Source organism: Podarcis raffonei, chromosome 7, assembly GCF_027172205.1.
Source record: "Podarcis raffonei isolate rPodRaf1 chromosome 7, rPodRaf1.pri, whole genome shotgun sequence".
In the NCBI taxonomy this organism is placed as follows: Eukaryota; Metazoa; Chordata; class Lepidosauria; order Squamata; family Lacertidae; genus Podarcis; species Podarcis raffonei.
In genome coordinates, this window is record NC_070608.1 from 90,932,664 (window position 1) to 90,959,987 (window position 27,324).

The 27,324-nt window shown below is 43.3% G+C and overlaps 1 protein-coding gene across 6 annotated transcripts in view; it reads left to right on the plus strand.

Annotated features, from left to right (window-relative positions):
- Positions 1–322: 322 nt before the first annotated feature.
- The window catches only part of SEMA5A (semaphorin 5A), a 163,443-nt gene continuing 136,441 nt past the window's right edge, over positions 323–27,324 (plus strand). For 2 of the 6 annotated variants that reach the window (XM_053397505.1, XM_053397507.1), the window contains exon 1: positions 326–647. The gene's annotated coding sequence lies outside the window, so the exon portion shown is untranslated. Of the gene's footprint in view, positions 648–15,555; positions 15,647–27,324 lie in introns of those variants that run through there. The other 4 variants (XM_053397508.1, XM_053397510.1, XM_053397509.1 and 1 more) reach the window with 4 other exon arrangements.

Genomic DNA, 27,324 nt, shown 5'->3' on the forward strand with positions numbered 1-27,324 from the left:
GTTTCCTTCAGGCCCTGAAACGGGGCAACCCTACTCCGCAACCCGCAGCACGTCTGAAGCCCGCGGGCGCGCTGCACGTGGGAGAGACGCCTGGTCTCCCGAGGAAGCAGGCGGCAGCCGCGACGGGCACAAAAGGCAGACGTCACTGGCTCCTAGCCGGAGAGAGGGAGGTCTCTAAGCAGCGCGCTGCGCGGACCTCGGACGCGGAGGCGGAGCAGAGGGCGGGCCGGGCCGCCCCTGTGGGCGAGCCCGAGGGAGGGGCGGGAAGGGGCTCCGCCGGCTCCAGTTTCCCCCTCGGGGGAGGAGGAGGAGGAGCGGCAACGGCGGCAGCAGCAGCAGCAGCAGCAGCAGCAGCCTCAGCCTCCCTGCCGCCTCCGCCGGGACCTGCTGCGGGCGCGCCTGGTTCTGCGCTGCCGCTCGCGCCCCGCGGATCCCGCTCCGGACGGCGCCTCCCGCCCCCTCGACCCTTCCACCCGCCGAGCCTCGCCAGGATCCCCGCCGGGCGCTTTATGAGCGCGGAGGTCCGGCAAGCGCCGCCCTTGCTGCCGCTGCCGGGGCTGCCCCCGGGAGCTCTCCGCAGCTGCCGTCGGATCTGCCCTTCGGCGACAACCTCGCGGCGCGGGCCCCGCTATGGTGCTTCCCCTGGGGTAAGTACCCCCGTCTCAGTACATCCTTGGGATTAGAGAATGGTAGAGTGGGAAGGGTTCCCGGGGGTCATCTAGTCCAACCCTCTGCAATGCAGGCAATTTCCCGGGGGCCTGGGTCTTCTTCGCGGGAAGCGGCGTCGGATCATTTCAGTTACCTTCCTTGATTGCTCGCAAGGCAAGCCCGGTAGATTTCCGCGGGGTTTACTCGTGAGTAGCCCTACCGAGGCTCGCTTGATCGTGCGAGTGTTCGCGCTCCGAGAAGCCCCACGGAGTTCGCTGGGCTTGCAAGCTTGGATGTCGTTGCCAGGTGAAGGAGCGCGCTGGGCGGGGCGGGGGGCTCTCGTGTGGAAAGGAAACTTGGCGTTCCCAGTGCACACCTGCCCTCGACGGGGCGGAGGAAGGAGGTGCGGGAAGCAAGGGGCGTCTGTGGACGAAAAGCCGTCGGGAGGGCGGGGGCGTTGCGCGAGGAGCGATCTCTGGCCGCGGATGTTGCGCGGTGACGAGGAGCCCTTGTGCGGCCGGTTCCTCTTTGCGGGAGAGCACGTCGGAGCAGAGGGGAGCTGCTCGCGATGGGGAGGAGAAAGGGGAGGCGGCGAGGCGGCGTGTTTGCGCCCTGCACTCCGCTGAGGCTTCGGAGGTCGCGCCGTCGGTGTTCTTTTAACTTTACCATTTCCTGCACATTCTGGACTCCCGCTGTGGGAGTCTGCGCCCCGACCGGCAGGGGGCGCCACAAGGAAGGCTCCAGAAAAGGTTCTTTGGGCACCTTGTTGGGGGGGAAACACACGCCAAAAAACCAGATCGATTTGAGAGGGAAGGTGGTGGAGCCAAAAGCCAAAGGGTTTGCGCAGATGTTCTCCATTATGCAGAACCGTCCTTGATGTTATCTGGCACTTCTGATCTTTGAGGAAGGGAGAAGGGAGATTTTGGCTGGCTAAATTGCCTTTGAAGAATCAAGTTAAATTTCTGACTTGGCTTCTATGATGCTGCGCTCATTAAGCAAAAGGATAGAAACCTGTGCCTTGCATTTAGCAATTGGCCAGGAATTCCTTGCAGGCAACTGAGGGATCCACTTGGGAGAAGGCAAATTTATTTTCTTTTTACTAGCCTATGTTTCTATGCTGACCGCAGGTGATGGGGCTTCTTTTCTCTGGAAGTTTTTATTTTTCAGCCTAGTAACTTTTGTGAACCCACCTACAAGACAGCTTAAAAGAAGTTAGTAAGCTTAGGCTCTTTGGGGCTTATTCCTAGCGTTGCAGTCTAAGAGAACCAGCACCTAAAATCCTGTCCTATTTACTTCAGTCTGGCAGAGCAAAGTGCCTTAGAGCAAGTCCCATCACTGGCCCATGTAGCGGAGTGGCGTCTACACAGGCTGGCAGCAGCTGTCCCTAGTTTCAGACAGGGAGCCTTTTCCAGCCTTCTCTTACCTGGAATCCACTACCTGTCTGGGAGTTTGAACCTGGGGCCCTTGACATGCAAAGCAGATGCACTGAGCTCTGGCCCTTCCTGCTCTAGAGGAATCAGAGGACATATGTTGCTATTATAACAATTCCATAAAATTCAAAGCCCTTTCCGTTTGCAGGTTGACTCTGGCCTATTTGATAGTCCTTTCTTTAAAACAGGCGTAGCACAGAGGACCTCCAGGTAAGCCAATTGTCAGGGGTTGTAGGAGCTGTAATCTGGAGTGTAGTAATAATAATAATAATAATTAATAAATTTATTGTTTATTCCCCAGCCACCCTGGGTGGCTCCCAACTGAATATTAAAAACGCAATAGGTTAGTTACACCTGATTTCGCCACACCTGTGTTTTTCCTTTTAACTAAAATGATTCATTGGGGAACTTGCATCAAACATTAAATAAGAAGACATTACTGTTTATGAAAAACTATCACAGTAGCATGAAATTAATAACTCTAAAAAGAAGAATCCTTTTATCAAGAGTCCATTTATCCTTAAAGGCTTTATAAAGCAGCATACTTTTGATCAGTCAACAGGCAAAGACTCAGGCAGGCCTTTCCTGGCTGCATTTTTTTGGTCTTGGATGCAGGGTTAGAAACCAAGATATATGAGCTAGGCAATAAATGGCTCCTCAAACCAAGGTTACAAGTCTCCAAAATGGAATGTCTAGTTGCTCTTTTGGGGCATGGCGGCTCTAAAGTCTTATTTTTCAAATGATGGACTGACTGTGATTGATTCTCAGTTAAACATCTCACTAGTTCAGATGACAACCTTGAGCTCAGTTAAGAGCTTTGAGAACTCAAAGAAGAAAAGTCACTTGATCCAGGGACAGTCCACATATATATTGGCCTATTCTGACCTCTTTTTCTTAACGTTGATACAGACCTTTCATAATGTATAAATATTCTTCACAACTGTGAGCAGGGTAAGTGAAGACAAGTGACAACAATTAACTATAACGTCGTTCAGTGCTTCTGTTCAGGCTGCACAGAAGAAGCATTTTGTTTCCTGAAATTCATTCTGATTGTGCAGATAAAATATAACCGAGAGAATTCTACAGAATGTGGTCTTAGTGTGTGTAAACAGTCCAGATCCAAGGATCCCCAGGCAGGCACCTCCAGATGTCAGGTGCCTTCCTGGCGCCCAGGCATCTTCGCTTGGTTGCAGGCGGCTAAGAGCCAGGGCAAAATGCACCCGGCACCTGGCTAATTTCAAACACTGCTTGGGTGGACTAGATGGGATTTGAGTACTGGCATTTTAAAAGCCATGCTTCATTGTCTACATGTATTCTGAAGTTTAATATACATGCTAACTAGTTATGCGACCCTCGAGCAAAAGACATCTGAAGGCAGCTCTGTTTAGGGACGTTTTTAATAGTTAATGCTGTATTGTTTTTAACACTCGATTGGGAGCCGCCCAGAGAGGTTGGGGAAACTCAGCCAGATGGGCGGGGTATAAATGATAAATTATTACTAATATTATAATAGTGAATTACTGCTTGCATATTATGCTGTGGAGTTTCAAGCCTATGTATCTTGTGTCACCAAGCACATGTTTTAGCGCATGCATGCATCCCAGTGGCTGGCTTTACGCTTGATTCCTGTATTCTCCCTCGGTGGGTTCAGTTGTTGAAGGATGAAGATGCCCATATAGATATTGTCCATGTGTGGCTTTGACAAACAACTGCTTGTGAACTCTTGTCATGGAGTTGTGTCTGCATGCAGGACTTTGTTTGAATAAATACTTACTACCAGCGCACAATTTTGTTTCTGTGTAATGTGGGAAATAACTTTTATTATACACCATCTGAAGCCAGAATACCAGTTGGGTTCTGCTTGCTCATAAAATACTGTAGGTATCTCTTTGTGTAAGAGGCCCCAGAGACTGTTTTGATTTATTGGCCTTTAAATCTTCAGAGAATAACCAGACGTATTGTGCAAATGGTCCTTATTGTGCCGAGTACTGAACTGATAAATGAGTATCAGTTTGTTGCCAAGTGTAAATGCTAAATTTAAACAGAAAAGAATCCTTATGGCATTTTAATTGACAGAAAATGTGCTGGTTCGCATATCTCAGAAAACAAATTGATTAGCTAGATTTATAAGTTTATATCTAGCCAATATCCTAACGTTTTCTAGAAGCAAATAATTGAACCTTTAAGAAACAAGTGGTTCTGGTTTTTTTAAGGGGTGGTTATAAGAACCACATATTTCTGAATTGTTCAGATTTAAATAGCATTCTATTAAAGCATACATGCTTGGGGCAGAATGATTTTTATTTTTTAAAATGTCAAGCTGTATAATTCAAACAGCTTATTAGTAAGTTCCATGAAACATGAGGCTCACGCATTTGGAGATGGTGCTTGAGTTTTTGCATAGGTGGTAATTTAAATTTTATAATTTCCCTCCTTCTGGGCATATATTCTTGCAGTTTTTTGAATTAGCTGATGAGAAAAGCACTGTATTATGTGTGCTCCTTCTTTCTCTGAAGCACCTCAGAAATGCAAAGTACAAACTGTGTGCATGTTCAGCAGGATCTCCTCAAAGATTACAAATGGGACAAATTTGTTTTACAAATAAACAGTGTCACCTTTTATTCTGTTACTTGAGCAGAGTGGGGATTTTTCTAAAATGCTGAATTTTCTGTAGGTCGTATTCAATTATGTTTTATTCAGAGCAGACCCACTGAAGGGAACATGACTCGGTTGGGGCCATTAATTTCAATAGGTCTACTCTGAGTAAGACATAGTTGACTGCCACCCATGGTTTTGTCAGATCCCTCTGCTACTTCTGTTTTACATCCCTTTTATATAACTACAAGTGGGAGCTGCAACAAACTGTTGCAGTGTGAAGCATTCCATTTTAGGATTTCTGGAAGAAAGCAACACTTTCCTTCAGGGCACTGCATCATATTCTCTATCTCTTCCAGTTTTCTTTCTTGTTTCCCCAACAGAGTCTCACTATTTCGTGGTCACTGAGTGTACTCAGGCCTCATTCGGCTATTTGGGATGGGTGGTTTCTTTTCTTTTCTTTTTTAGAATCGTAGAATTGGAAGGGACCCTGAGGATCATCTAGTCCAGCCCCTTGCAATGCAGGAATTTGCAGCTGCCCCTTACTGGGATTGAACCTGAAACCTTGACATTATCAACACCATGTTCTAAGCAACTGAGCTCTTGAGCAAGTTCTTTGCCCCCTTAGTTTTTCCCTCCTAAATATTTTTTTTAATCTCCTGTAGACATTGGAGTTACTCTGAACATTCTGATACCTTCCTCTTGTTCCTCAGTACTGTTCACCACAAAACTGCAGGCACTCTGCACTCAAGTTTGCTTTTGGAGGGAGTTGTTGTTATTTTAAGTGTGCAATTATGTTAACTGCTATGGGAGGCTTTTACTCAAACAGTGGGGCAGAAATGTTTCAAGTAAGTAAATAAATAACCAACAAGCAAGCAGCACTTTGTTTTTCGCATGGGCTTGGTCAGACATATACCGGTAATTTCTTTTTTTTAAAAAAAAGATATTTATTAAAATTTCCAATTTTTATACAAACAAAAAAACAAACAAAAAAGTTTAAAAACACATATAGTTCACAATACTTAGTTTTCAATGACATATTTCCCTGACCTCCTCATACCTCCCCTTCTTGTAGTCCAATTCAAATTATTTGTTCAGCAAATCCTTATCTCAAAGCATTACAGCTTATAAAAACACCTTATTTTCTATCCAACATCTTAGGTTATTATAACCTTAAATTTTTACTTATAAAAAACCATTTTTTCATATTCCTTTATACCATTACAGCTAAAAACCACTTAATTTCAATCCAACATCATTCAACATTCCTTAATTTTACAATATTTCTGTAAATAGTCCTTACATTTTTTCCAATCTTCTTCTGCCGACTCTTCTCCCTGGTCACGGATTCTGCCAGTCATTTCTGCCAATCCCATACAGTCAATCAACTTCATCTGCCATTCTTCCAAAGTGGGTAAATCTTGCATCTTCCAATACTTTGCAATGAGTATTCTTGCTGCTGTTGTAGCATACATAAAGAAAATTCTATCCTTTTTTAACACCAACTGGCCGACCATGCCCAAGAGGAAAGCTTCTGGTTTCTTCAAGAAGGTATATTTAAATACCTTTTTCAATTCGTTATAAATCATTTCCCAGAAAGCCTTGATCTTGGGGCACGTCCACCAAAGGTGAAAAAATGTACCTTCATTTTCTTTACATTTCCAACATTTATTATCGGGCAAATGGTAAATTTTTGCAAGCTTGACTGGGGTCATGTACCACCTGTATATCATTTTCATAATATTTTCCCTTAAGGCATTACATGCCGTAAATTTCATCCCAGTGGTCCACAACTGTTCCCAGTCAGCAAACATAATGTTATGTCCAACATCTTGTGCCCATTTAATCATAACTGATTTGACAGTCTCATCCTGAGTGTTCCATTTCAGCAGCAAGTTATACATTTTTGACAAAATCTTAGTTTTGGGTTCTAACAGTTCTGTTTCCAATTTAGATTTTTCCACCTGGAATCCAACTTTCTTATCCAAATTGTAAGCCTCCATTATCTGATAATAATGAAGCCAGTCTTGCACTTTGTTTTTTAGTTTCTCAAAACTCTGCAGTTTCAGTCTATCTCCTTCTTGTTCCAAAATTTCCCAATACTTCGGCCATCTGGCCTCCATATTGAGCTTTTTCTGAGCTTTCGCTTCCATTGGTGACAACCACCTTGGGGTTTTATTTTCCAATAAATCTTTATATCTAATCCAAACATTAAACAATGCTTTCCTAACAATATGGTTTTTTAATGCTTTATGTGCTTTAACCTTGTTATACCACAAATATGCATGCCACCCAAAGACATTGTTTAAACCTTCTAAATCCAAAATGTCTGTGTTCTCAAGAAGCAGCCAGTCTTTCAGCCAGCAGAATGCTGCTGATTCATAGTAAAGTTTAAAGTCTGGCAGGGCAAATCCACCCCTTTCCTTTGCATCAGTTAATATCTTAAATTTTATTCTGGGCTTCTTGCCCTGCCAGACAAATTTAGAAATGTCTTTCTGTCACTTCTTGAAACAGTCCATCTTGTCCACAATTAGCAATGTTTGGAACAAAAACAACATTCTAGGCAAAACATTCATCTTTATAGCTGCAATTCGACCCAACAAGGAAAGCTTCAAGTTTGACCAAATTTCTAAATCTTTTTTCACTTCCATCCAGCATTTTTCATAGTTATCTTTAAACAAATTCCCATTTTTAGCTGTCATGTTAATCCCCAGGTATTTCACTTTCTTAACCACAGTTAAATCTGTTTCACTCTGAAACTTCTCTCTTTCAGTCAATGTTAAGTTTTTCTCTAAAACCTTAGTTTTTGACTTGTTCAATTTGAATCCTGCCACCTGACCAAATTCTTGAATTAGTTCTAAAACTCTTTTAGTACTAGATTCTGGCTCTTGTAACGTCATATACCAGTAATTTCTGAGTAGGGTTAAGGGCCAGATCACACATGCACTGATGTATCTATGTGACTGCAGCATCGAGTGATGACTTACTTTCCATGATCAGGATGCTGTGCTTCTTTGTAAGACTGCATTAGCTGGTCAAGCACTTGCATGCTGCTACCTTGGTCCAAAGACTCATTCCCTGGGTGGATAAACTTTCATGGTCTGTGGGCCAGATTATTATCTCCCAGCCCCTGGCAGGCCAAATTCGACAGGTGGGTGGGCTCAGCTGTCATGCACTGGTTGGATGGAGAGGAGTGGTGGGAGGTACCAGCTGAGGAGCCCCCAAGGGAAACCCCAGAGGAGGAAGGCTCAGAGCCAAGGGCTTTCAGACAGCTCCCCCCTCCCGAGCCTCCAAAAACCTGCTACTGATGAGATGAGATCAAAACATTCGATGAGCAGGAATTAAATCCTGCCACCTTGGCTGAGCAAGCCTGTTCCATCATGGAAAAAGATGTGTGCAGCCAAGGCAGGATGTAACCCTGTGCTCCTGGCCATCTGCTGACAGCACCAGAGAATTGGACTTGCGGTCTGAAGGTTCCTCACTCCCACCGCAGGCAACCATGGCAGAAGCATCCCATAGGAGGCATCCCATAGGAGAAGCTCAAGGCTTCTCATGGAAAGGGGTGCCCAGAAGCCAAGCCATGCACTGGCAGAGGTAGAAGACACAGTTTGGTCTGAGCTGAGTAGGATGAAGGGAGGTTGTAGGGATGGGCAGTGGAGCAAGCAGGCTGGAGGCAGCGCAAGGAGACAGTGAGCCAGGTGGGCGAGAGACAAAGGTAGCCCGTTTCTCAGGCCAGAAAGCCATTTCCACGAGCTTTTATCTCCAAACCAACTTAGGGAGACCCTGTGGCTTTTTGTGAATGATCCCATGCTACAGTCTGCAGTGTAGCCTTATTTGCCCTCCGTCTTTCATTCTGTCTCAGCGTCCGAGCAGTGCCTCTTCCGTCACAGAGGACAACCCCCATTCTGGAACTGCAGACCTCAGGATTTTCCAGGACCAGCTCAGCAGGCAGCATCGGCCAATAGACCAGGATTTGAGTCCTGGCAGGTCTTGACAAAGTCTAACAGTTAAGCTGAGTGTCTGATCAACATTATGAGCGCTTGTTGTATTGTCGCATGAGCAAGGCATTAAAATATTTTAATTGCTAAAGAAGAGTCATGATTCTTATCCTCCCACACTCTCAAATGCCTCAGTATGTGTATTTGTATTTCTTTAATATGGCATTGGGCAAGATAAAGTCACAAACTAATTTAACAAATAATGATAATAAGATAAAAATACGCTAGAGAGAATCAATTGGCTTTTTCTCTTCCATGCTACTCTCCTTTGCATTCTCTTGTGAAATCGGCTATAAAACACAAGGCACATGGGTTTTGTCTTTTCCAATTTGTCTCTGCAAAGTATTGCTGACTTGAAAGAATGAGTGTTCTATCAGGCGTGCCAAAACATATTTCAAACTGACCTCTCTGTGACATATAGTTTTTGCCAGCTGTTCATGGTAGACTAGTTTTAAACATCTAGCCTGGAGCGTTGCAGGATTGACCAGCCAAGAACAGGTGGCAGTCTGCTCTTCTGAATCCCTCCAAAAATCTGAGGAATCTTGGAGCCCAAACAGGCCTTTGCAGGTAAAATTAGGTACTGAAGACACAGCTTTTCGCCAAGTTCCCCACCCTGCCTGATAAGCTCATTCTCTTGTGCCCCTCAGCAAACAGCCCTATACAGCTTTGGAAAGCTGCCCCAAGGAATCCTTGACTGCAGGAGCTGCTGATACACTTCCTGGGCAGATGGGCTTTTGCTGTTCTTGAAAAGCAAGTGGCGAAGGAAGGCCCAAATGCTCCAGGGAAACAGAAAAAAAGACATGCATTTGTTTAAAAATATCCTCAATTCCTGCTGAAAAATAACGGTAGTTCTTTGTAAAAATTAGGTGTGAAGCTATGCAGGCAGATGGGGATTTCCGTACATTTGGGTCTCTCTTTGGTCAAAAGTTTTGTGTCTCTGTCGTAGGAAATGTATACTTTTTTGGGCATTCTGCAATTTCCAGTGGTCCATGTAACTTATAAATGCATGCCTTTCTCCTAATTGGCAATGTTAATTGCATCTTGATTATTGTGCCTTTATAGTTGTTTATGATTTATTTAAAGCTTTCTCACATTCACAGATCAATAAAAACCAAGAGTGTTCCTGGCTTGCAATCTAAAATACATAGCACAAAAGGAAAGGGGAATGGCGGTGGAGAAAGAAAAAAAGAAACTTGGCCACCAACTCTTCAAGTTACAGTTCTTATAATGACTAGCTAGGATGGGATAGTTCAGGAAGCTGCTGCTAGCTGACAGAGCAAAAGGCAGCTGGTCTCATGTTGTTTATTCAAAAGTAATATAATATCTTAATTGTTTTATAATTACAGCTAGGAAAACCCCCACACCTTTTAAAAAGCAAAGGCAGACAAAAGGTCCTGGTAGCCTGAGGGAAGGGTGAATAAAATGTGGGGAAATGAGATTAGTTATGGATATGAGAAGAAAACTGGAGGGTAGCAGTGGGATCAGGTGGTTGCCATGGAGTGAGGGAGGCGACAGAGGAGTTTTGGTTCAGACGTGGCCCTTGAAAATTGCTTGTGGGCGGTTGCTCTGTCCCTTTATGCTCTTACGACTAAGCCCATGCTCTTGATACTTCTCAGCTGTGAACTTTGTTTACTTCAGCCGCTTTCAAACTGCTCTGGTAAATGCCAGGGCTGTTTGGAGACTGATCCACAGTGACTCCATCGGAGCAGGTCTTTGGGGCCGGGGTCCTGGCAGAACCAACAGGAGAGTTCTCAAAATGCAGCAGGGGTGGCTGACCACATTTTGAAGTAAGTGTGGTAATATGCATTCCCTCCTGTCATGAGACCATTGGTTCCAGAGGCTAAAATTACCTGACTGCGCCATTGCTCATCTGCAAGGTTATGGATTGGAAGATCAGTAACAGCAGACAAATTTCCTGGGAAAATGGTTTGCTCACCAGTTTTCCTTCTCTAGCGTTTAGCTGCAGTTCAGAGAAGTGTGAGGTTTGCTCTCGGTTGGGGCATTCTCATTTCACACAGGGTGTTGGTTCTGTGAACTTCATTCAGGTGGTGCACAGCATGTCTGGGGATTTGTAGCTGAAGACGGGGTGGCACATCCATTGCATCCAATATTCATATTGATTTGAATTGTATTTTTATTGCTGCTTTTATTTCATGAATCACGTTGCATTGATTGTAATGCAATAAAATACAATAGATAACAGAGAAGCAATAAAAATACAATTAAAAATCATACAGCATCTAGCACAGCACATTAGAATTGCTGCAACAGGCAGAAAAAGAATTAAGTGCCCCCCCAAAGACAATCAGCAATTTTCAGAGGGGTCCATGAGGGGGGAAAGCTTGGGAACAACTGCCCCTGGATGTATCAGATGCCTCTGCAGCCACAATAGAGTTTCCTTGGCAGACAAGCTGGCCTTTACTACTGGCCTTTCCTCAACCTGGTGCCCTCCAGCTTGGGCTGATGGGAGTTGTAGTTCAAAACATCTGGAGGGGCAGCAGGATGAGAAAGGCTGATCTAGGCTGCCTCCAGGCCACCAACACTCAAGCAGGCAAGCGGACGGGGAGGGCAAATCTTGTTTGGACACCATTTTTTTGTGGGCAGAGATGAGTATGGATTTCTTCTTGTGGTTTCATTGATCCCAGCCTCTGCATATAATAGTTGATGGAACTTTAGCGACATAGTTGAAATAGGAATGATAATGCTTGTGGTTGAAATGTGATGAACTTGTGCACTATTCTTTTGTCTTTTTCCTGTGGAATTTATCAATATGTTTCTTTTTTTAATGTGCTATACCTCTTATTTCTGTTGCAAAATAATGTGTGCAAATAATGCAGGTGACATGTGGTTTTGTTTCTCAGGAGCACCTGTATCTGTGGTTATTTTAAGCTAAAGGTGCTGACCTCTGACAATGTTTTGCAGTGTACTCCTATCCCTAACACAGAAGTGGGCAACCTAATGCTGGATGTGGCCCTCCAAGCCTCCCTAACTGGCCCTCAGCCTGAGTTTGTTTTGTTTCATTTCTTTGCTGGATGATGATGCCCCTTGCTTATCTGCCTGGAGGATGTGTGTAGAAACAAAGGTGGGATTTACCTTCATTGCTCCACCCTCTTTTGCCCTGGCCACACCCCTGGCAGGTAGTGCAGATGGGAATGAAAAAGGTTCCCCATCCATTCAAAAAACAGGAGTGTTCCTCCTCAAGGACCCAGTTAGTCTGGAACATGAGGCTTTCAGTAGGGCTTGTTCCATCTATAGACGTACCGCCTTTATCTTCCGAGGAGTTTGAGGTGGTGTACATGGTTCTCCTCCTCCCCATTTCCTCCTCCCAACAACCCCTTGAGGTAGGTTAGGCTGAGAGGTGGTGCCTGGCCCGAGGTTCCCCCGTGGGCTCCGTGGCTGAGTGGGGATTCCAACGCTGCTCTCTCAGGTCCTCATCAGACACTCCAACCATTACGCCACCCTGGTTTTGGTGCTCAGGAGAAGCGAGGTATGTGGACAGAGAGGAAAATCACTTTCCCCACATCCCCTCTCCCTGCTGTGTTTGGATAGTAATGTGAATAACACATTATGGGTAGAGGAGGTTTGTGGAGAGTAGAAGGGGGAAATGTTTCCTTGTTACTTTCCTCCCTCTTGAACGTTCCCCATTCAATGCAGGGAAGGGTTCCTGCCCCACCCCAGCCTCATTGCAGTACCACTTCAGGACACTGACTATAAGCTGTTGGGGTATGAGGAATCCCCGCTCTCCATTTTCCTTCTTTTCCCCCTTCAATGTTATGCCAAATTTAGTGGGGGTTTTAAAGGAGACCTTCCTCTGGAAATGCCAGTATGGGGCATTTCATCCCCCTAATGAAGCTGGGTTATGTGGCACCTAGGTAAGGCCAGAGGCAAAGCTCCAAACCTCGCCGGGAGTTCTAGTGCCAAGATTTTGGGGTTTGGATCCCAGCTCTGACATCCCAGCCAGATCCTGGAGATCATCCAGAGGAGAGCTGTTAGTCATCTCAAAGTTACAGAGGCCCAATTTGGCTCAGCAAGAAACCAGGCATTTATCACCACTGATCCCATGCTGTGGAACACTCTTTCAGCAGAGAAATGGCAGGCACTTCCCCTTTCGACTTTCAGGTGTCTCTGGAAGACTTTTTTAGGCCAAGAGGCCTTTGCAGCTGTTGCAGCCTGCCACTTGAATGATTATTTTCTACTGTTTTCATTGGCGCTTTATGTTTAACTGTGAACATGTATTGCTGCTGTGCAGCCAGTGTCGAAATTAGCCAGGCGCCCGGAGCATTAGGCACCTGTGACCAAGCGAAGATGCCTGGGCGCCAGGATGGCACCTGATATCTCCAGCTTCTGGGGAATCATCAGATTGGGACTGTTTTCACACACTAATACCACATCCTGTAGAATTCTATCAGTTAATGTTTTTATAATAATAGGGGAAAGCTCATACACAAATGTATAATTAGTTAAAATAACATACCAAAATGCATTTTAGCATGCAAATTTTCATGCAAACTTTTTTTAAAAAATGGCAAATTGATGTGGAAATGTGACAAATTGAATTTGAGATCGGAGAAGTGATAATCTGAGAGAAACCCAAATGGATAGATTTGTCCAACTATTAGCTTGACTGGGCAGGCGGGGTGGGAGCCACACAGAGACTTGGGAGGTCACTCATTCATCCCAAGGGACACCAGGGCATAGATCAGGAGGCTCCCAGTTCAAGTCCTGGCTAATCCTAAAATGCTTCAAAACTGCTGCACCTATTTATTGGCAAGAGGTTACACCTTCTTTTGGAATTCTTTGGGCAGCCTCTGAAGGGAGGACGCCTGCCACAGTTCTGTTGTCCCTGGGGGATCTGCCCAGAGGTGAACTTGCCAATAATAGTATATTTCAAAATGAGAGGGCTGGATCCAGAAGCAGGTTTCTGAAATTTCACATAAATGTGCCAATATTTGTCCCCCTAGTTGCTCCAGAAGAATTGTTAAAATTTAAGCAGACATGAAATCAAGATAAGACCTATCCAGTACTGTGATAACATCAGCAGCTGTTAAAGTTATTGGGTTATTTTGTATTTAAGAACAGACCCTGTCTGATGGTAGGCAAGCCAGTGCAGAAGATATCACTCTATATACAGAAACGTTCTTTGTGAAAGGACACAATAGAACAGAAGTATTCATTTTAATTGCAAAAATTACAGTGCTATCTGTTGTAAACACTGTTATCGGCTTATCAGTTTCCAAAGTATTTTAAAGTCCTAATATTAACTGTGTAGGACTCAACGTCTTTGTTTGCAAATGCATTCATGGGCTGGAATTGTTCTGTTGAAAACTGGGGGCGTATAAAGACATACACAGGGACAGCAGTCAGGTTGCTGTGGAGCTGCACTCAATTTGCTTTGGCCAAGCCCACAATGATTCCTGCAGGACTTGGCTTAGGAAAAAAACAATGCAGCTCATTTCCAACAGAAGGTAGCTTGGCTCAGCACAGATTGGAGTGCCTTTGTGACATCCGAACATGACCCAAAAAAATTTTTAAGACCCCAAACAAATGTTTAATAAGATAAATTTGCAAGAAGCATATATAAAAAGGTTGATGCACAGAGTTAGAAACTCATATAAGCAAGGGGCCAAATGGTTCCTTAAACCAAGGTTACAGTTGGCAAAGCAGAATGTCTAGTTGCCATTTTGGGGCAAGACGGCTCTAAAGTCTAATTTTTCAAATGATGAACTGACTCAGATTGATTATCAGTTAAACATCTGGCTAGTTCAGGTGACAACCTTGAGCTGGGTTAAAAACTTTGAAAACTTAAAGAAGAAAAGTGACTTTCCAGGGACAATTCTGGATGGCTTTGTTTGATTACATTTATGTTTTGCTTGTTTGGTTTTTCACTTCCGTTTTGTTATATTTGTAAGCTGCCTTGATCGTCTTATGGTGGAAATGTAAGATACAAATTCCACAAACAAATGTGTCACTTCACAGCAGAGGATGGTCTCTGGTTACACACAGTGCTATTTTTCTAGAGAGAGAAAAGAGGTTCCTAGCTTGAAAAAGAGACATTGCGCATACCTTTGTAAACCAAGAAAAGTTTAATAATAATATCCGATTGCAGGATATTATTGTCTTATAAAGACAATGGCGCCCACATGAGAAGTGCCAGAACTGAGTTCCAGCTGGAAAAAGCCCTGGTTACGTGACTTTTCAGGGTAGAGTCTATTTCGGCATGGTTAAGGCTTGCCCACAAGTGGGGTGCTTCAACTTGTGTCCATGTAAGAGACTTCTTGGATTCTGAACATGCCTGGCCCAAATGGAAGAAAAATGAAAAGGCAGATGTGAGCTCCTAAACTAGAAGTTGGTGTGCCTAGACTGCAGGCCCCTTTAGTTCTTGCAAATGCAGCCAGCTTTGAGGAGGTTTTGTGACCTTTCCCGTCAGCTTTAATATCTGTCAGTGACACCTATGTAACAATGGCAGGAATTAAAGGCGGTCTCAGTGTCTGGTTGCTTATGCCAGGATCTCTATCAGCATGGATTTGTCCATTGTGCACACGCAGAGAGCTGATAGTCCCCTTTCTTTCAGAGAGGCTGACACTGACCTAATGCCCTGATCCTACATAAACCAACAGGGAAGATATTTAGCCAGCGGACGCCTTGTCTGCATTGAAGTCAATGAAAGCAGGAATGTTAAGCAGCTGTGTAATTTTCTTTGTATGATTGGAATCTGATTAGACAAGTCGGAGTGGGAGAAAAAAACAAAGTTGCATTGAGAAGGCTAATTTATGCAGCCGAGGCTCACGCACACACCAAGAGTTATGATCTCCATGGAATAGAGTCGTTGTTGCGACTCGCTTCTGTGGCGTTTTGGTGCCTGCGCTTTTGTCATTTCTAGACATGCGTAATGTTAGAAACAGCACAAACAGGGGACCCCAGAGGGAAGCGATCTCAGTATTGCCTGCAGTGCAGAGAAAAGATATATTTCAGGCTGTGAGTATGCTTCGATTCTGCAAGTGTGTGTTTATGGGGTGGGGGGAGAGAACGAAATGGAATGTGAAATTGGAAGCAGACTTTTGTCCAAAGCCATCCTTGTGTGTGTGGAAGGCAACTTCCACTCACAGGAGAGCTGTTTTACATAGATTCATAGAATTGTGGAGTTGGAAGAGACCCTGAGAATTATCTAGTCCAATCCCCTGCAAAACGGGAATCTCAAAATGCTGTGCTACAACATTGCCTGAGAAAAATTGACCTTGATCCAAAGAGTTCTTCCACTTACAGTACATACCTCTGAAATGGTTAGCGATGGGGATGCATCTCCCAGGTTCCCCGTTCCATTTCAGAGGATCTCCTTCTGGTCCCTCCAACACCCGATATAAGGCAAATGGGTCCCCAAGGAAAGTAGGGGAGCATCCTCCCCTGGCCCACGGAGTGGTAGACCTGCTCACCAAGTCGCTTTTCCTGGCTGCTGCTGCTGCTCTTCTTCCTCCTCCTCCTCCTCCTCTTCTTCTTCTTCTTCTTCTTCTTCTTCTTCTTCTTCTTCTTCTTCAAGTTAGAGCAACTTGGTTTGAAACCAGAGCTTAAGGCACCAGATAGCTAAAAATACATAGCAATGACTCGGGGAATTCTGAGATCCATGTCCAGCTCTTTCAGGGTGGGCTTACACCACCACTCCTAGAGATGAAGAAAGTCTGTATGCCCCCCCCCCACCCCTGATTGGTAGATCCCAGCGATACAATGCAATGGCATCAGGGCTGCGTGAACAGTGTGCTGCCACCAATTTCACACCTGCCACATTTAAAATACAGTTTTAAATATGCTTAAATCAGGTTTGTAAGTTAGAGTTTGACAGATTTGGGGAAGTTCTTTTCACATTTTAAACTCTTCTTCCTGTATAGAAATGCCTCCTTGGTCTAAAGGCCTCTTGACTCAGCATTGCTCCCTTTCATGCCCTTTCTCCCATGAGCATTTACAGCAAGGCCACTTTCTCTACTTTCCCTCTTTCTGGTCTCCACAGGGTGAAACTTTTAAGGTCAATTTCCCCTGTGTCATTCTTCATCAAAACGTTAGCATGTGCACCAGTGCAGACACCCGCCCTTTTGAAGAATGGTGCCAGCAGAGAGAGAGAGAGAGAATGTCGGAGAGGGTGAGAATCTACACTGGTGAAATGGACAAAATTTCTGCTTCACTTGACTATTTGTGTGTTCATGTTGAATCCCAAAGGGGAAGAGTTAAACATTGTCAGATTGAGACTTCTATCTCAGGGTCTTTGGGCCCCATGTTGGGCAAAAGATTCCTGTAAAAAAATGATTTAAATCAAGTCTTACTGACTAGTGATTTAAATCAATTTGATTTAAATCAAATCCATCCTGCTAGATGAACCTTGGGGGTCCCTTCTAACTCTACAGTTTTATGATTCTCTGACGGCGTTGCCTACAGTTCTAGCCTCAGGCAGCTGAACTGCCAAGGGAGGCGAGGGAGTGTCTTCACCTGCAGGAAGCAGAGTTGTGGTGGTGATGTTTGAAGAAGGAAAAAGCAACAATTCATAGTAACTGAAGTGGAGAAAGATTCCAAAGTCCTCCTTATCTTGCTAATTGCGTCTGCTCCTTTTGGTCTCTTGTCCCCCTCGTGTCTTTAAATGGCTTCCTGAGTTGAGGTTTCTTTGGTCTCACTCCCTCATTGCAGGGCTGCACTAGAGTACTAGGTTGTTACATTATTCTGAATGCTATTGTGTTGCTTCAAGGGAAGAGATTTTCATCTCTCTAGGCTTTTGTGTAGCTTGATTGCAGTGCGGAAGGGCACTAGTGGCCAGCTGAGAATGACAGGTTGGAGGCTGGAAAAAATGGTTAAATAGTGTGAATGTAGCTAATAGAAGAGAGGGAATCTGTGATTTGTTCGCCTTAGGGCAACCCAGTGCTCTTTTGCAGATGAAGAGGGTTGTTTGGAGATACACCTGCTGAAGATACTGCTTTACAGTGCAGTTCTATGACTTCATTGGGGTTTACTTCCCGCGGAAGTGTGTCCAGAATGCCTGAGCATTGCCCTTAGTCTTGCACTGTGTCAGCCTGTTCCACATCTCTCCAGCTGGGAGAGAGGGGTCCTCAGGCGATGCTAAGGCCTTGACTGGCGGGGTTTGTGGGACCTCGATGGGGCCAGGTGTGCTCTGCTGTGCTGCAGCATAAGAGGCAATTGGAAAGTGTCTTCTATAGGCTTTCAGTTTCTTCATTGACTATTCTTTTTACTGCAGATGTCTTTGTGAAGACACACTGATTTTCCTTGTGTCAAAATATCATTAAGAACCTGATGATTAAGGGAGCAATTAGCACATCTTTTTCATGGAAGATGAATGTTAGAGATCCCTGTGGTGCTAAACTATCTGTGTTTATACTGAATCCATTCATTTCTTTAAAAAGCTTGTTGGTGTCAGGATTTAATTAACCACACGTGAATGAATTCCTGAGAGCCATTAATAAGCAGTGTAAAGCTGTTTTCTTGGGAGACGGCCGCTTCCATTTTATGACATTTACCTTTCTACACATATGATAAATGGGTCGCCCAGCACTGGCTTTTCTGCTGGCCCCGCACTCTGAGGCCCAGGCAGGAGCCATCTTCCGTATATGCCTCCCTGTGGCTACTTTGGTTTGATTTCTGGTTTCATCATGGCCATATTTAAGGACAGATGAGTCCTTTTATACGCAGGCAAAGATAATGGTCTATGCACCCTTTATCAAGTAAGCATCCCCTTCCCATTATGCTTTATTAATTTCAGTACAAACTTGGCAACCAGTATAATTAGTTTTAAACAAATTATCATGCATACATGTTTTTAATTCCCATTTAATTGATGCATCACAAGTGCTGAATTTATTAGTGCAGTCACTATTTTAATCAGACCCAAACATTAATAGTGCTTTCCATGTGTTTACATATTCTGCTACATTTGCTTACTGCACTCACACATTTTTGTATATGGTGAAGGGGCATTTAGATCTGCATTCCCCAACCTGGCACCTTCCAGATGTTTTGGACTATCACTTTTATTAGCCCCTTTCAGCATTGCCTGTGGTTCAGAATCTGAGCTGCAGTGCAAAACATCTGGAGGGCCCCAGGACGGGGAACATTGATAATCATATCTTCTAGACTTCCAGATAGCTGTGAAATGGTGGATGGACCGCGAATTTGACAGCTCTGTCAAACTCGGACTCTGCAGAGGATCGGGGGAAGCTCTGAGGCAAAGTGTATCCCCCCAAAAGCCTCAAAAAGGTGTTTGAGGTGTCAAGGGATCCTGCAGACCGCAAACGGCAGCTCGGTAGCTCTGGTCTCTGCCCCTGTACCAAAAGGTGTGGGAAGGGGGGGGGGAGCCGAGCAAAAAGCCAGTGGTTTAGGCACCAGCGCGACTCTGCAGAGCGAAGCCTCTGAACCGCCAGCAGCAGACTATCATTCCAAATAACGCCAAGCCAAATTACAAAGGTGAGGAGAACAATCTCTCAATAATACTTTTAATTTAATTAATCCAGCAAAAAACAGGAGGCTAAAAAGGAAGTCTACTCCTGTCTGTGGGTATTTTATATCACATGAGAACCTTTACAAGTGGAAAAAACTGTGGATTAATTTTTGGAGTTAAAGCCAGCTAATGGACAAGGAATCTACATAGCTTTTAAAATACCAATCTGGATATTTTATGGATTTTTAAAACTTTTAACTTGAATTAAATTTGACCTGAACTTGAGGCTGTATTTAAACTTGACCTTGACCTGTGATTATAGTTACACCAGTATTGAACTTGGACATATATATTTGATTTTTAGAACAAACCTGGTGGAATTAATTGACTCTGATTAATTTGGGAAGTTATTAATACTTTCATATTCAAAGAAGCTTGAGATATTGGAGAAAACAACTGAGACTAAACATTGTGTCAAGTTTCAAGAATAAAAAAGTGGAACATAGCTATATTCTGGCAAAATTACTTTGGATTATTATAGAATTAAAACTATATTGAAATACCTAAATTTATTTCTACTGGACATTGAAGCAACAACAAGTGGAACTAACTCCTTGGTTTATTTTTTATTTTATTTTTTAAATCAACTGGAATTGAGATAAACTCTACTGTTGGATTACATTATTTTATACACAGTCATACCTTGGGTTAAATATGCTTTAGGTTGAGCGTTTTCAGGTTATGCTCCGCGGCGACCCGGAAGTAACGGAACACGTTACTTCCGGGTTTCGCCACTTGTGCATGTGCAGGCGCTCAAAATGACGTTACGCGCATGCGCGGAAGCGGCGAATCGTGGCATGCGCAGTCGCGGGTTGCATTCTACTCAGGATGCGAACGGGGCTCCGGAACGGATCCCGTTCGCATCCAGAGGTACCACTGTACTAAATAGCTCTGTGTGAAAAGACTGCTACTTACGCATCTCTTCCTCTTCTTGATTTATTCTCTCTACATATCATACTTTCATATTACTTTATTCCTTATATCTTTAAAATAAGACAAAGTATATATGTATGTAAAGCTTTTATTTCTTTTAAATTTTGATTTGTAAATCATTTATAGTACTCGGGCTAAGAACCTGGGGTTGGTAAAGGGGCTAGAACAAAGAGAAACTAGCAAAAAGCTGTACAGTAGTTTTCCAGCCTCCATGGAAACACCTTGACAAAGTGTTGATAAGGCCAAACAGCTTGGCACTTGGTGGTAGAGGCTATTTGTTTTGAAACTTACTGTTAAGGGAGAATAGGAAATTGAAAGGAAGTGGTAAAGTTTGAGAAATTATTGGTGTAGAATTTAAGAGTAGGAATGGCAGCAAAGAAAGTCCTAACGCCAACACCAAGCAGAAAAGCCTACTTGCAAGAAGATACTAGATCTGAACTTGCTGATCTTTTTTTTCAGAATTTAAAATGAAATAGGCAAGGCTTTAAAAGAAACTGTAGGCGCATTAGCTACCTAAATTGAAAAAAACCAAAGACGGTCCTAGAGGTGATGGGACAAATGAAGGAATTAAATGTGAGAACTACGAAAGTTTAAACTGTGCTAAAAAGGGTAGAAGAGAAAACTAAACGAATGCAGGAAGAGGTGAAAGGTGTGAAAAGAAAACAGGAAAAACTAAAGGTAGATGTGGACAGAGTCTCCACATCTCAGGGATTGGCGTGGGATACTTTGGTGGTTGAGGTGAAACAGAAAGAACAGGTGAGCCGTCTGAGAGGAGTACCAGAAGAAGGTAAGCAGGATTTAAAAGAATATTTAATTGAGGATTTAGCAACCTGGTTGGAAATTGACAAAGAAATCCTGGGCAATTCAATGGACAGGATTTTTAGAATTAGATCTAAATTGGCAAAGAAGATGCCAGGGGATTGCCTGGTATTTTAAAATTCTGGATCCATTAAAGACAGAATTTTTCAGACCAATTATAGTAAGAGACTTCAGATTGAAGGCCAAAATATCATTTTTCATAAATACATTCCTGCTTGCCTTCTCAAGAAATGCATTCATTATAAAATCCTAACTGATGCTTTAAGAAGAAATAACACACGGTACAGATGGGAGTTTCCAGAAGGACTCTACATATAAAGAGGAAAAGTTCAGATTTAGAGACGCAGTTGAAGCTGATAAATTTTGGAGGAGATATAACAAAGAATTAGGAGGAGTTGAACCTTTATTAGAGGGAGCAGTAGGAGGGCAGGAGTAAGAAATATCAGATAATAGCACAGAAGAAGAAGAGAAAGGGAGTAAAAAGAAAAAGAAAAAGAAAAAGAAAAAAGGTAAAAAGAAAAGACAAGACTGTAATAACTAAACTAAATATGGCTGACTTGAGGATATTAAACTGGAATGTAAATGGATTAAACAATAAAAGAAAAAGGAACAGAATTGAACATTTAATAGTAAGCGATATCCATGAAAAAATTAAATATGAAAACTAATTGGGCAACATATAGAGAGCTGTTAACGGAAATTGATAATCAACTAAAATTGAAGGAATTTCAAGAAATACAAGGGAAGGTAACAGATTGGTTACAATTTTTTCAGTTAAATGAAGTATTTAAAAATGTTAAAAAGAAAGGATTCCCCTATGAAATTTCAAATTTCCAGTGAGAAATAATAGAAAATGATAATAAATTATTATCAGAAATGTATGATGTATTGTTGGAATGGGAAACTAAGGATGAAGAGGTCACGTGTGTTATGATAAAGCGGGCAATAGATGTGGGACATAATATTCAAATGGCAGATTGGGAAAGACTATGGAAGAACGATATAAAATTTACAGCCTGTGCTTTACTTAAGGAGAATTTTATGAAAATGATGTATAGGTGGTATTTAACACCGGTTAAATTGGCAAAAATGTACAAAACAAGGGAAAATAAGTGTTGGAAATGTAAAGAAGTGGAAGATAAGTTTTGTCATATGTGGTGGCAATGTAAGGTTATCTAAAAAAATTGGAAATGAAATATAACAAACTGGGGAAAAAAGGTTTAAAATAATCTTTGTTAAAAAAACCAGAAACTTTTCTATTAGGAATTACAGGAATGGATCTACCTTAAGAGTACAATAATTTGTTCATGTATGCAACAACGGCTGCTCAAATATTGCTAGCCCAACACTGGAAAGAAGACAAAGTCCCCACTAAGGAAGATTGCCAAATTAAGTTAATGGAATATGAGGAAGTTAATGGAATATGTGGCTAAACTAACTGGGAAACTAAGAAATCAAGACAATAACAAATATAAAAAAGAATGGGAAATGTTTATTGCATATTTATAAAAGCATTGCAAGGAAGTGAATGCATTAGCAGGATTTTTAAAACACTTGTAATGTTATGGATAATGTTTCAATTTGGAGGTAATTAGAAATAAAGACTTTATTGACATGCATAAATGAAGATAATACAAAGGAACCAGGGGAGGGAAATCGGGGGTTTTTTCTTCTTCAAATAATCCCATAATGTGGATTTAATATTAAGTGTGTACACAGTTGTTTTAAATGTTTTATCTTATGTCTTATGTTTTTCTTTAATGTGATGATTTTATTTATTGTGAAAATTAATAAAAATATTATTTTAAAAAAGATAACCACATCTTCTAGAACTGCTTGCTTCTTGTATGAGTATTTGATCAGAAGTAGGATAGATTGTTCTGGTGCATTGCTACCCTCCCTATCCATATACAGCTGGGTTTATGTGTCTCGTCTCAGAACCTTTTCACGCCATGTTATCCCAGAGCACAAGGAATCCTGCAAGGGAGTTTTCTGGAGGACTATCCCTGCAGCAGCAAGAGGGGAGAAGGAAAGGTAGTATGCTCTGTGAGCTTGCATTCTGCTCCTCCAATGTGGCCTACAATCCCCATTATTTTGTTTCAGAGTTAATTTTTAGCTCTCAATAACAATCCCATATCTGTTCTACAGTTTGTTGTTGTTTAGTCGTGTCCGATTCTTCATGACCCGATGGACCAGAGCACGCCAGGCACTCCTGTCTTCCACTGCCTCCCGCAGTTTGGTCAGACTCATGTTTGTGGCTTCGAGAACACTGCCCAACCATCTCGTTCTCTGTCGTCCCCTTCTCCTTGTGCCCTCCATCTTTCCCAACATCAGGGTCTTTTCCAGGGAGTCTTCTCTTCTCATGAGGTGGCCAAAGTATTGGAGCCTCAGCTTGACGATCTGTCCTTCCAGTGAGCACTCAGGGCTGATTTCCTTAAGAATGGATAGGTTTGATCTTCTTGCAGTCCAAGGGAACCTCAAGAGTCTCCTCCAGCACCATAATTCAAAAGCATCAATTGTTCGGCGATCAGCCTTCTTTATGGTCCAGCTCTCACTTCCATACATCACTACTGGGAAAACCATACTTTTAACTATACGGACCTTTGTCGGCAAGGTGATGTCTCTGCTTTTTAAGATGCTGTCTAGGTTTGTCATTGCTTTTCTCCCAAGAAGCAGGCGTCTTTTAATTTCGTGGCTGCTGTCACCATCTGCAGTGATCATGGAGCCCAAGAAAGTAAAATCTCTCACTGCCTCCATTTCTTCCCCTTCTATTTGCCAGGAGGTGATGGGCCCAGTGGCCATGATCTTCGTTTTTTTGATGTTGAGCTTCAGACCATATTTTGCGCTCTCCTCTTTCACCCTCATTAAAAGGTTCTTTAATTCCTCCTCACTTTCTGCCATCAAGGTTGTGTCACCTGCATATCTGAGGTGGTTGATATTTCTTCCGGCAATCTTAATTCCAGTTTGGGATTCATCCAGTCCAGCCTTTCGCCTGATGAATTCTGCATATAAGTTAAATAAGCAGGGAGACAATATACAGCCTTGTCGTACTCCTTTCCCAATTTTGAACCAATCAGTTGTTCCCTATCCAGTTCTAACTGTAGCTACTTGTCCCACACAGAGATTTCTCAGGAGACAGATGAAGTGTTACAGTTAGTGCACCCAAATGCTAAGAATTAGATTTGGTGTTGGGGACTTTTGTTTTACTTCTACCAAGTCTTTAATTATTCTCAGGACTCCTGAATTCATCAGGAAATGAATGATACAGTTCATTTCTCCTGAGCTTATTGTCATATGAAGCAATGTGTATATACACAGTACAGTGCAGTAAGTAGAGTTATTTGTTGGGATAATCTAGGGCACGGGTGTCAAACACAAGGCCCGCGGGCCGAATCCGGCCCGCCAGACCTCGTCATGTGGCCCATGTAGCCGCCGCCGGCCGCCAGCCTTCACCTTTTATTCTCGCTTTTTTTTTTTTACACAAGAAAGCCGCCTCTTCAGCGTATGCGTGGCAGCCTACAAGCCAGAGAACGTCTGCCCTGTAGCGGCGCCGGCCGTTCTACACAGGAAACCTCCACTTTACATGTCCTTTACATAGTCCTACAGATACAACCGGCCCTTTGAGGGTGACCAAACTGCTGATGCGGCCCCTGATGAATTTGAGTTTGACACCCCTGATCTAGGGGATATATATCTGTCAGTAACATTAGAAAAGCAGTGAAATCACCATGCCTCTTTTTCAGCGTAAAGCTCCACAAAGGTTAACTTTTTGCAGTCGTATGTCTGAACCAATAATGAATCTATGCTGGGAATGGTTTTAACACTTCCGTATACAAAAGCATTCTTCTACATGTGTGTTATTTTTAATATTGTGGTAACATGAAACAGGGCAGGGCGGTAAGTTGAGACCGCAACCTGTTACATGCATTTTAACATTTGAAGACAGGCTGGCATCAAACAGCTTAATGGAATTTGGAAATGTAGGATGGCTTAAGATCTCAGGCTGGAGGAAAACCCGAGCGCCTGGTCTCCCTGGCACCCCAAAATTTGCAGCTTGTGCATTAAAAAAAAAAATCTGCTTATTCTCCAGCTTGTAATCCTCCCCCCCCCAAAAAAGTGAGTGGGCACTTAGGAATTGGAAATGCTTTTCCAAGCTGGACTCAGCCACTTCAGCTCAAATTAATGGCAATTAAAAGAAGGCTATTGGCTGAGCAAGATAAACGAATCGCAAATACTGCACTGAAAGGAGGTGGCTTGTTGGTTTTTAAAAACTATTTTCAGGGCTGTCAGAGGCTACTAGCCAGGATGGCTGTGTTCTCCTTGTCAGAGGCAGTGTGCCCATCTGTACCCAGGGGCTGGAAATCAAAAGTGAGGGGAGAGCAGTTGCCCTCAGGTCCTGTTTTGGTCTTTCCATAGCGAACTGGTTGGCCACCGGGAGAAGAGAATGCTGGGGCCGATGGGCCTTGGGTCGGATCCAGCAGGGCTCTTCCTATGCTTTTTTTAATTGTTGTTGTTGTTTAGTCGTTTAGTCGTGTCCGACTCTTCGTGACCCCATGGACCAGAGCACGCCAGGCACCTCTGTCCTCCACTACCTCCCGCAGTTTGGTCAAACTCATGCTGGTAACCTCGAAAACACTATCCAACCATCTCGTCCTCTGTCGTCCCCTTCTCCTTGTGCCCTCCATCTTTCCCAGCATCAGTGTCTTCTCCAGGGAGTCTTCTCTTCTCATGAGGTGGCCAAAGTACTGGAGCCTCAGCTTCACGATCTGTCCTTCCAGTGAGCACTCAGGGCTGATTTCATTAAGAATGGATGCGTTTGATCTTCTTGTAGTCCATGGGACTCTCAAGAGTCTTCTCCAGCACCATAATTCAAAAGCATCAATTGTTCGGCGATCAGCCTTCTTTATGGTCCAGCTCTCACTTCCATACATCACTACTGGGAAAACCATGGCTTTAACTATACGGACCTTTGTTGGCAAGGTGACGTCTCTACTTCTCAAGATGCTGTCTAGGCCTGTCATTGCCCTTCTCCCAAGAAGCAGGCGTCTTTTAATTTCGTGGCTGCTGTCACCATCTGCAGTGATCATGGAGCCCAAGAAAGTAAAATCTCTCACTGCCTCCATTTCTTCCCCTTCTATTTGCCAGGAGGTGATGGGACCAGTGGCCATGATCTTCGTTTTTTTGATGTTGAGCCTCAGACCATATTTTGCGCTCTCCTCTTTCACCCTCATTAAAAGGTTCTTTAATTCCTCCTCACTTTCTGCCATCAAGGTTGTGTCATCTGCATATCTGAGGTTGTTGATATTTCTTCCGGCAATCTTAATTCCAGCTTGGGATTCATCCAGCCCAGCCTTTCGCATGATGTATTCTGCATATAAATTAAATAAGCAGGGAGATAAAATACAGCCTTGTCGTACTCCTTTCCCAATTTTGAACCAATCAGTTGTTCCATATCCAGTTCTAACTGTAGCTTCTTGTCCCACATAGAGATTTCTCAGGAGACAGATGAGGTGATCAGGCACTCCCATTTCTTTAAGAACTTGCCATAGTTTGCTGTGGTCGACACAGTCAAAGGCTTTTGCATAGTCAATGAAGCAGAAGTAGATGTCTTTCTGGAACTCTCTAGCTTTCTCCATAATCCAGCGCATGTTTGCAATTTGGTCTCTGGTTCCTCTGCCTCTTCTAAATCCAGCTTGCACTTCTGGGAGTTCTCGATCCACATACTGTTTGAGCCTTCCTTGTAGAATTTTAAGCATAACCTTGCTAGCATGTGAAATGAGTGCAATTGTGCGGTAGTTGGAGCATTCTTTGGCACTGCCCTTCTTTGGGATTGGGATGTAGACTGATCTTCTCCAATCTTCTGGCCACTGCTGAGTTTTCCAAATTTGCTGGCATATTGAGTGTAGCACCTTAACAGCATCATCTTTTAAAATTTTAAATAGTTCAGCTGGAATACCATCACTTCCACTGGCCTTGTTATTTGCAGTGCTGTCTAAGGCCCATTTGACTTCACTTTCCAGGATGTCTGGCTCAAGGTCAGCAACCACACTACCTGGGGTGTACGAGACATCCATATCTTTCTGGTATAATTCCTCTGTGTATTCTTGCCACCTCTTCTTGATGTCTTCTGCTTCTGTTAGGTCCTTACCACTTTTGTCCTTTATTATGGTAATCTTTGTACGAAATGTTCCTTTCATATCTCCAATTTTCTTGAACAGATCTCTGGTTCTTCCCATTCTGTTGTTTTCCTCTATTTGTTTGCATTGCTCGTTTAAGAAGGCCTTCTTGTCTCTCCTTGCTATTCTTTGGAAATCTGCATTCAATTTCCTGTATCTTTCACTATCTCCCTCGCATTTTGCTTGCCTTCTCTCCTCCACTATTTGTAAGGCCTCGTTGGACAGCCACTTTGCTTTCT